This window comes from Aedes aegypti, chromosome 1, assembly GCF_002204515.2.
Source record: "Aedes aegypti strain LVP_AGWG chromosome 1, AaegL5.0 Primary Assembly, whole genome shotgun sequence".
In the NCBI taxonomy this organism is placed as follows: Eukaryota; Metazoa; Arthropoda; class Insecta; order Diptera; family Culicidae; genus Aedes; species Aedes aegypti.
The window spans coordinates 148,861,336-148,872,358 of record NC_035107.1 but is presented as its reverse complement, the minus strand read 5'-3'; the positions used below and the strand labels follow the sequence as shown (position 1 = coordinate 148,872,358).

Sequence of the window (11,023 nt, the reverse complement as noted above, 5' to 3'; positions counted from 1 at the left end):
AATGCAGGTGATGTGCTGTTATATTGGTAAGACTGGTGAAATGTCAAATTCGCAGCGGCTGGTTGCCTGGCGACGATTCGTCGCGTTCGATAAGGTGCAAAATTTACAATAACACAGATAGTTAGTTTCTAGAATAGATAAGACACAGACAGTCTGTGGATAAGAGTTCTATAATATCGTTTTTTTTAATATGTTGGGGCCTTCCTTAGCCGAGTGGTTAGAGTCCGCGGCTACAAAGCAAAGCCATGCTGAAGGAGTCTGGGTTCGATTCCCAGTCGGTCCACGATCTTTTCGTAATGCAAATTTCCTTGACTTCCCTGGGCATAGAGTATAATCGTACCTGCCACACGATATACGAATGCGAAAAAATGGCAACTTTGGCAAAGAAAGCTCTCAGTTAATAACTGTGTAAGTGCTCATGGAACACTAAGCTGAGAAGCAGGTGTCTTTGTCCCAATGAGGACGTAATGCCATGAAGAAGAAGAAGAAGAATATATTTTTCCATTATCAAACAGGAAGCGAATATCAAATCTTTTACCACGATCACAAGTTTCAATATTCCAAATATATTCGGAAAGATATTTTTCAAAATCCCAAAGAGAAGCGTTGTTATATTTAAATGTCAAATTCATAGAAACAATGTTTTTGAAAAGTTAGGTAAACTTTCCAATAAGATGATTCCTAAAAATGATTGTAATAATATTATCCAAAGAATGATTAAAACAAAATTTTAGCAATAAAACCTAAGTGGATGAACTTCTAGCTAAGATTCAAGGAAAGTTGTTTTAGCAAAGTTGGAGCATCGCAAATTGCAAGCTTGCTTAGAAAAAAGTAAAACCCTGACATTGTATTTTGTTACATGAAATGCTTTTTGAAACTTCATAAAAAAACGCCATTCGCAAGATTTTTCAATATTTTTTTTTTGGTAACATTTGTATAGATGTTATGTTTTCATATTGTATACCCTGACTTTATTGACTAGTCTGAGATTCAAATGTTTAATATTTAGTTAAAATCCACTAAACAGTTCCATAAGTACTAGTATGCAACAATTTCCCGGCGTTAATTGAAATTCCCGTATATTTCCCGGTTTTCTACCGGTGATTTGAAATTCCCGGCTTTTCCCGGTTTTCCCGATTTCCCGGTGCGCTGGTCACCCTGATATGTACTCAGGTACTCTCATGCTATGCATGACCGAGACCGAGAATACCATCTCCACAACCACTACGGGAAGGGTGTTTATTAGTGATAGCGGAAAAAAGATCTGGGAGTCACCTTTGGTTGATGATGCGATCCATTAATAAAGAGGAAAATACAACTTTTACCTAAAACCGTTTTGGCATTTTGTCTCGTGGGAACAGATATTTTATGATAGAAGACTAAGAAAATTCGTCGACATTCAAAATGTCGAACTATTCAAAGGTTATTTTTAGTAATGATAAGAAAAAAAAATCTATGTATAATTGAATTGTAATTAATAAGAATAATGGTGTATGCCGATACTGAAGTGATGCACCATCCAATTTTGTGGTCCTAGAAGCAGTAAGAGGCGTCTTCTGGCTGTCGTATCAACATCGCTACTAAGATACGGTACGCCAGCCTGGGGCGCGGCGCTACAGACCAAGCGGAATCGGGATAAGTTAAACAGACCGTTCCGACTCATCACCATGCGAGTGACACCTTGTCAGGTTACGGCTGCTTCAAGCAGTATCTGCATCGATTCGGCCATGCGTCTTCACCATTCTGTCCTGAGTGTATGGAGGTTGAAGAAACGCCAGAACATGTTGTCTTCGATTGCCCGAGGTTCAACATAGAATGAAAAACGGTGGTGACTGCTTTTGGTGAGTACTTTAGCGTAGAAGGTTTGGTCCACGGAATGATAAGCGATCCCGATCTTTGGAATATGATGACCAACATGGTGGTGCAAATAATGTCTGGCCTACAGCGCAACTGACGAGAAGAGCAACGAAACGAGACGCAGAGAGCAGCGCTTGACGTCGGGACACTGATGAACCGGAAGCCAAGCTCCCACCGGAATTGTCGAACTAACCTCGGCACTCGATAAGTCAATCTGTTGATGAGAGGAGACCATCGGGCGCGATCGGAGTAGGCTAGATCCTCCGTCGGAGACTAGACCGAGTAGAACGAGCGTAACGTAGTATCGGCAATGAGTCGTCAAGGCGCCCTCCAACCGGAATTGCAGAACCGACCCTGACACTTGGCAGATCACCATCGAGTCGGAGTAGGCTAAGTCCACCGTCGGGGACTAGCTGAGTAGATCACGAAACAGCACCGGCAAATCGCAGGATCGGCCTCGGCATCCGCCCTGATAGCATCGGTTCGGAAGATCTTCCGCCGCCGGGGAAATCTTCGTCGGAGTAGGATAGATCCACTGTCAGGGTCTATTCTGAGTAGTGCGAGCGTATCACCGGCTTGAGTCGTCGGAGCGCCAGTGAACCGGAAGCCATCCTCCAACCGGAATCTCTGGGCCGATTTCGGCACTCTACCAGCCAACAACGGAGTATGAACAACGCGTAATGTTACCGGTTTCGGGAGATATTTCTCCTTCGAGATTCTCTCCATCGGAGTAGGCTAGCTTCACCGTCGGGAACTAAGCCGAGTAGTATCGATACAGACGAACTGCCGGCTTTGGGTCGTCGGGGCGCTTGCGCACAGGAAGTCATCCCTCAACTGGAATCGCTAGACCGACCTCGGCATTCAACCGGTCCGCCCGTAGAGCATGACGAGCAGAAAAATGGATTCAAGCGCACCAACAAAACACAGCAGCATCCATTGAAAAATTCTAACATGGCGCAGGCGTGTGGTCGGCCCCAAAATGTGAGTGACGTTAAAGAGACAAGTTGCAGCCAGATCAAATAGAGCAAAAGGAGACGAAAAAGCGTAGAGGCATCAACCAGCCCTCTGCCTCCTGAAGTAATACCATGAGGTAGTTCCAGGAGGGCATCGGACTTGTAGCCGAAGCCAAAGAAAAGTGGCGTGGTACAGAGTTGTTTTTCATTTTTCTCTGTTAACGCACTCGAGACGTGCATCCGCAGTAATAGACCGTAATAGACCGTTAAGTGAGAACCACAGAGCCTAAACTCCATATGCTCCCCAGATAGCCGGGTTAGCTGAAAGTTTCTAGCTATGCTAGAAGTGCGAAAATTCTATATACAGTCGCCTCTTCTCATCTCGATATCGAAGGGACCATCGAGATAGGGAGAGATCGAGACAAAGAACATTTTTTTGATGAATACTAGATTAAAGAAAATTCCGTTGCCAAGAAAGTAATACACAAATAGACGTCATTGCGCGCTCCTAATTTGTTTTGAATCCCAAAACTTTGGTCTAGTAACCTTCGATTTGGTCATATCGACATACAGAGAGAAAATTGAGAACGAAGAATCAACAGAAACACATCGAGATATGGGGATATCGAGATAAGGAGGAAATCGAGATATGGAGATTGAAAATGTATGCAGACTGAAGGGACTTATGAAATCATCGACATAGGGAGAGATATCGAGATGTAGAACATCGAGATGTGGAGAGTCGACTGTATTAAAAAACATCCATGATAAAATTTGAAAAATAATTTAAAATCCCCAATCATTCTTCTTGATTTAATGCAGTTCGTTTTAAATTAGAGAAATTGGCACGAAAATTTTATAAAATAAACCCTATATTATTTTCAAGAACCTGTTTTGAAATTGTACGGTCAAAAAGCTTATGAATGCAGCAACCCGTAGTTGGGCAAAAAGAGATTTTTGTGCATGGATCAAACAACTGTTGAGTGATGTAAACAAAGAAAGACATTTTAATTCGTGGGAATAAACCCTATACCAGACAGAATCAGTTTCTTACCTCCATATTTTTCAAATGCTCTTTAACATCTCCTCCGTTTTTAGAATCTATGTCAATTTTGACCATTGGTCATTTCGATTCGGGAATATTTCGATATTTATCAGAGGACCGACGCGGAGCCAACCAAATATGGTTTTTAAAATGAAAAGCAATTTGGTGCAATCATTTTGTGTAATGAAAATTTATGTTTCTGATACTACTTTTTTTTAAACAACTCAACTGACTTATCATATATTTTTAGATAAGCCCTTAAATACCTGAAATATGGGCTAAACAATATTTTATTTTTCTCTGATAAATAGACTGAAAACAAAATGGCATTTTTTTTTACTTGATAAAAACATGTTTATTTACGTTGATTTGTATTAAAACTAATTACAGTGCAAGTAGTTACAATTCAATTTTCAACTCGTAGATAAAAACTAATTCTCCAACGTCTACTACATTATCACAATTCATGATAAAGGCGACATAATTGATGAATAGCTTCATAATCTCAAATTTTTGTCTGTTATTTATTCCATTCAGGATGGGATGAATTAGTTCTTCGTATGAGAATCTTCTACGATTATCGTCAACCGCTGCTAACACGCTCTGCAAATGCGACCACGCCGCAGCCACTCGCTGACATTGACTCAGTTTGTGTTCGATTGTCTCCGATCCCGTATTGCAGTGTGTGCACTGGTCACTGTCAACTCGTTGAATAGTGTGCCACAACGCCCTGTGCTCAACTTTCTCATTGACTAGCAAGTACCAACTGCTGCGCTGGGCGGATGTCAATTTTTTGCTGCCTATATTGAGCCACACGCTCTTCCAATTCACCGTCGGGTTGCGCAGCTCGACTCTCGGTCGTTCAATCTGCCCAATGTAGAAGCGATGTATTTGATCGGAGGAAGGGTTTTGGTGGATATGAGGAGGCAAACGGGGGAATGTTTGCAGGATTATCTTAAGACAAGGAAGGTATGAAGGAGGACGAGGATTTGCTTGGGTGAGAAAGGATTGATAAAAAGGAATGGAGCCGATATCCTGGATGTGGCGGTTGATGAGCAAAGCTTTCGCTTTAATTGCCGGCAGATGCAGCCTCAATCCTCCTTGATCTCTTGGCCTTGCCAATTGCTGCATTGGAACTCGAGCTGGTTGTCTTCTCCACAAAAAGCTCCCCATGGTAGCAGTAATCTTGGCCGTGTGGATATTGTTGAGAACAGATAGATAGATACCATACTTTGGATGTGATGAAAGTGTTCAAAAGGATCACTTTTTGGTGTAGGGTGAGGGTACGCAACGAATGGAGCCAAATTTGGTGCGCAATTTTGCCTATGAGGGTATCCCAGTTCAGAGTGATCATTCGCCGAACAGAATTGGCAAATCGCACACCCAAAACTTTGATGTCAGCCTCCGTTCTAAGCCAATCCACATGAATCGGGTTCCCATTCACGAAGCCCACATCGATTGATGTAGTTTTACGTAGATTCAATATTGCTCCCGATATTCTCCCGAAACGATTGAACAAGTCACGCATAGCACACACTTAGAAAATATCACCGACTCCGGTAATTTTTTTACCGAAATATAAACCGCTGAGCGCTCGGTAATGCTTCCGGTAAAGTTAAGGATTACCGAACAATCTGTAATTTCAATCGACACGCAGTTGTCAAAAAAATTACAGTATGCTCGTAAATTATTACCGAACGAATTGTAAAATAAACTACCGAACGCATTGTTCGTAGCAGCAGGCAGTCGGAATAGAATAGAATGATCAAAACAAAATAAAAACAATAAATTTCATATTGATAGCAAATGTGCATCGATTTATTTCGCGTTTTCGTTTTAAATCCGTATGAAGATGAACTGCTTGTCTGCTTATGAAGATGGGAAACCACCAGCGGCATCACCAACAACTCGAACGCGTGCTTTTGCACAAAAGCGCCACCGATTCCGTCATGGGTGCTTATGCCCGTTAATGTGACGATTTTATCCGGAACCGTAAGTGGGCTGTTGAATGCTACAACGAAAATATTTTATTCGACCTTAAAAATAGGTTTTTTAATTCAATCCCTCAGCTCATACTTACGGAAAAGTAGTTCCAGGCGCTCATCCTGCTGTTGTAGTTTTACTTTTTTCAAAAAACAGTGTCCATGACCACAACACAGAATATCAAATGGTATTGGATGCGATACTATCATGTTGACTAGCACATCAAAACAAATATGGCAGCCTCAAAAATATCAAATCACAATTTGTTCGGTAAAGCGTTGTGGCACTATGAACTGAAGTACGATAAAAAATTACAGTCTACGGTGAATCTAAACGATTTACAGTTTTTTCGGTAAATAAAACGACGATTCCGGTAAAAGTGGACGAATATTGTTTTGATTTTCTAATATATTCAAGGATGTTCGGTAAATCTCGTTTGTAATACCGAAACTTCATTTAAATATTTTTTTACAGTACGTTTCCGGTAAAAAAAATTACCGATCAACGAGAAAAAAACTAAGTGTGCATGAACCTTGTGTGCAGATGTGACTATAACGCTGATATCATCCGCATACGCTACGACCAGATCGTTGCCACATACACGCTCCAATGCGACCACCAAGGGGTGGAGATACAATACAAACAAATGCATTGATATCGGATCGCCTTGACGAACCGATCGTTGTATAGGGAATGCGTTAGTCAGATTCCCATTTCAGGCGAGAGGCTGAAAGATTTGAGATCCGCGAGAGAAGATCTACTAGCTGGGGATTGAAGCCAAGGGAGCGCATGTTTCCGACACGCTAAGCCTGCTCAACGCAGCGCATGTGTTAAAACTACACAGAATGAGGCAAATAATGCAGGATTCTCTGACTGAGTGAAAATTCTGTGTTAGTCGCACTCATGCTATGTGTAACCGATGTGTTGGCCATTGGCTGTGCGCGGATCGATGGAAATGGAAGTGTCAGTCATCTCCCGCGCGGCAGCAAACAGTTGGCCGTTGGTAAGATAGGGAGTTTTCAGGGATTTTTTCCAGCGAAAAACCGGAAGAGAGAATGCAAATGAGAAAGTTTTTCCCTCATTTGCTTCCGCTTCGGCTATTCGAATGAAAAAATCTTTGAAAAACTTTAAAACCGGAATGTTTTTTTTAATGTTTTCAGAAGCAAAACAAACATGGAAGCGAATTCCGCATTCCAAGCGTTCCTCCTCTGTGCGCATTTCACTCATTCGGTTTGTTTACCACCGTTTGCACAAAACTGTGAGAGGCCGATTTTGTGTACTCATTTCTGAGCGGATGAAGTTTAGCATGGAAAAGAAATGAGTGCCTCACTCTGTCGAAAGCATGGTCCAAGTCGTAGCTCACGAGTTTGCCTACCTGCTTCCTAGCGGTCAGTTGAGCGATCCGATCCTCCAACGCAAGTGTAGCTTGGAAGATGTTCTTGTCTGTATTTGAGCATTTTTGAGCATTGCTCAATATGCGGCAATCTTTCATTACCTTCTCTACGCGAGACTTCAAAATACGGGAGAGCAATTTGTAGTCAAAGTTGAGAAGGGAGATTGGTCGGTATGATCCAACCGTGTTGCCAGATCCCCTCTTCTTTACCAAGACGATTACACCATCGACGAATTTTGCTGGAAAATTGGACGCAAGAGCCTCGTTAAGAACGAGATTTAGTTCGCGGTGTACGATGTCAAATGCACGGAGATAGAATTCTTTTGGTATTCCATCTGGCCCCAGTGATTTTTTTGACGCGCTCGATTTTATCGCAGACCAAATATCTGCTGTGGTGATCGCTTCCATGCACGGATCGTTTGTGGCATCGTTCTGTGGAATTATCCGGTCGCATTGAAAGTCATCCGGCTGCACTGGTTCTCTATCTTCTTCCGAGTACAAGTCGGAGAAATATTGAAATATGTGATCTTGAATCGCTTGCGGGTTGTCGATGATGTTCCCTTGGTCTTGCTCTAGTCGTAGTATCGTTGTTCGCTTCCTTCTTCTATCACCCAGCTGAAACACAGAGAGTAGCTCTCCGGCTACAATCGGCTCATTTATGTGCACGAAGGCGTGAGTGAATCTTCGCTGTAGTGCGAGCATTTCTCCCTTCAGGCGATTTATAGTCGATAACATTGCTGGATTACGGTAGTAGCCGTCGTAGGCTCGTCGAAGTTGGTCATGGAGAGCTTGTTGCGCATGATGAAATTCATCGTATGTTTGTTTTGATTGCCAGCGGAAAAAACTAGCAATTTTGGGCTTACCATATTCCAGCCACCAGCTCATCCAACTCGCATGATTCCGCCGTTGTCGAGTCCAGAATTGCCATCGATTCTGTAGATGGGTTAATGCTTCTTCTGTGAGCAAATGGGGACGTAGTGACCAGAAACCGCGTCCCAGTGCTCGGCCGAGGTCGGGTAAACATATCCTTGAGGTAAGCCATGTGATTAGTGAAGGAACACGCATGCGTGGACCTGCTCACACAAACCACCGGAGACATATATTCGATCTAGTCGAGTGGATGAGTTACCAGTAATGTACGTATGGCCCGCATCTCTCGAGCGAAGTTTTACCCAAACGTCGTGCAGCCCCAGATGTTGTACGGCCGCTTGGAGTGAGGGGCTCATATTGGGTCCCATTGCGTCGCATTGCCGCAGCACGCAGTTAAAGTCTCCCGCAAGAATTACGTGCTCAGTAGGATTTCGAAGATAGAACGCTAACGTATTGTTGAAAAAACTCTCTCTCTGAGCTCGGAAGGCCGTGCCGGACGGGGCATAAACACAGCATAGTGTAGTATTTTGGACGCGTACGGCAAAGAGGCGGCCATCCAAGCTTTTTTCAACATGCGAGTACTGGATGTGGTCTCTCAAGGCGATGGCAGTCCCTCTCCTAGCGTGGTCTACGTTGGCAACTATGTTGAAACCTGGCAGCGATAGCTGCTTATTTTCAACCTCCTGAATGAACAAGATATCCAAGTCAAGCGTTCGAATAAATGTTCTGAGAGCGTCAATTTTGGTCGTGTTCGTGATGGTATTCACGTTTATTGTAGCGATGTTATAGCTGGTGAAGAGAATGGCTTAGGGAAGGGTGTCGAGTGTGTTGTCGTCGTCACAACGCATCTTTTTTGCTTGCTTGTGTGATCGCTTGCTGGATGTGAACGAATCAGTTTCGTTGCCGTCGGATTTCTACTGCAGAACCGATCTGCGGGTCACTCTGGTCCACGAATCGTTGTCGCTCTCTTCAGGCTGTAGATTCGCTGATACTGGATGGTCGCTGACACTTGCTGGTGGGGGCATTGAACTGCTTGACGACGATGCGATGACGGTGGTTGTTGTTGATGTTTGAGATGGGGTGCTGGATTTCGATGAGAGAGGTTTAGTGGTGTTCTGTTTTGCCGCATTAGGCTTCGAACGGGTTGACTGCGGGTTTTTGGTGACGTCTGCGTACGAGACGCTGTTTGCTGCAAGCTTTTGCACTAGAAGCTTTTTATTCTGCACACACGAGACTCCGTTATGTACAGATTCGCTACAGTAGCGACACGTCTGTTGCTGGCCATAATAAGCCACGTGTGTCATCTCAGAGTCAATGGTGACATAAGACGCAATGTTCTTCTTCACAACCATTCGTGCGATGCGTACACCGGTCGGGAGATCAGCAAAAAGGTGTTTTTCGTCGCAAATCTCTTCTCTCATGGAGTGTACTTCCCCGTAAGCACTGAGAAATTTAACGATCTTGTCGTTCGACACGTCCTCCGAGAGGTTGAACAGCTTCACTTCCACCGCTCCGTCCTCCATCTTCAAGTGAAGCTTATATTGCTTTCCATCCACTGTCAGCTCGTGTTTCATGTCGTTCTCTTCGACGATCTTCTGAACCACTTCTAGACAGCTGGTCTTGATGAATGCGATCCCGAGGTTGCGGCTGTATTGAATCCGCGAGAGGAGGTGACTCTCGCTTCAACCCCAGCGTTACACCAACGAATTGGTGGACATCTTCGGACGATGACTTCTTCGGCACATTCGCATAGTCTATGCGGAATGTGTTTCCGCGTCGTTTTATCGCGGACATTCGAACGCGGCGGCGACAAAACGCAAACACGAAACTAACGTTAGGGTGATGTGCTAGCATCCATCGTATTAAGCATTGATCAGTGAGAACTGCAAATTTCCCAGTATTGCAGTTAATGATGCTGATACAAACCGATGCCAAACAATTCTTTCTCAAAACGGCTTTAGCATTGTACAATAACATTTTGATAAATCTTGATCTCTTTTTGGAAATAATGCAAAGAAAATGCATCTTACCGTATTCTCAGTCCGTCGTATCGTTTTCAACTCCGTCGCAATCAGTTTCCAGATTCGTCTCACAACTTACGGCTCACTATGTGTATTGAATGGTTAAAACACAACATATCAACGCTATAATAAAATATTTTACTAGAATATATAGATCTACGGGCATCTCCCTCCATTTCCTCAGCATGATGGAATATACTAATTTCCTTTAAAATTAATTGTTCGCCATCAAAATTCAGCCAGAACATATGAACACAATTCCTTTTGACCGTACATTTATGGCATTTGCTCACAGTACAGCGAAAACAACACAATCAAAGGAATCGTATTTTTACGTCGAGCGTCGCGCACACATTGATGCACACAAGCTTTTTTTTCTCAGTACGACGGATTGAACTTTGTTTACATTCTTGATTATACGCGGCGGTTGAGGAAATTTCGTAAAATTTGGTGATTAATTGGAGTTTTACGGCGTGTGATTGGAATGAAATCCTTCAGTGAAGAAGTACGAAGGTTTTCCATAGTGAAAATAAGTGCCCGGCGAAGTAAGTCACCCACGGGGGCGGGAAAAAAACTTGTGTTGGAAAGTGGTGTGCCTCAGTCGATCGCTAAGCATTTCTCTCAAATCGTGTTCGTCCATGCGATTTCGGTGAAAAAGTGCAAAGTGGATGATTGAACTGAAGTTATTTACCAAAATACAGTAGTTTTGTTGCATTTTTGGTGTACAAGTGTACAAACCATAACAGCTTTCACAAAATTACACTTGGATAATGAATCTATGTTGCAGGTAAGTTTCAATATCCGCCGTGGTGGAACATTTATAGTTTGATACGACGAATAGTAGTGCTTACGACGAAGAAGAACAAAACCCTAGTACTTCACCCACGAAATACACGAAAAG

The 11,023-nt window shown here is 43.1% G+C and overlaps 1 long non-coding RNA gene across 1 annotated transcript; it reads right to left on the bottom strand.

The window, feature by feature from the left end:
* Positions 1 to 5,640: 5,640 nt before the first annotated feature.
* On the bottom strand, positions 5,641 to 6,286 carry LOC110678124. Its single transcript, XR_002501456.1, has 2 exons — positions 5,936 to 6,286; positions 5,641 to 5,866 (listed from the first exon to the last, which is right to left on the bottom strand). It is a non-coding gene; the product is annotated as an uncharacterized LOC110678124 (long non-coding RNA).
* Between the last annotated feature and the right edge of the window lie 4,737 nt (positions 6,287 to 11,023).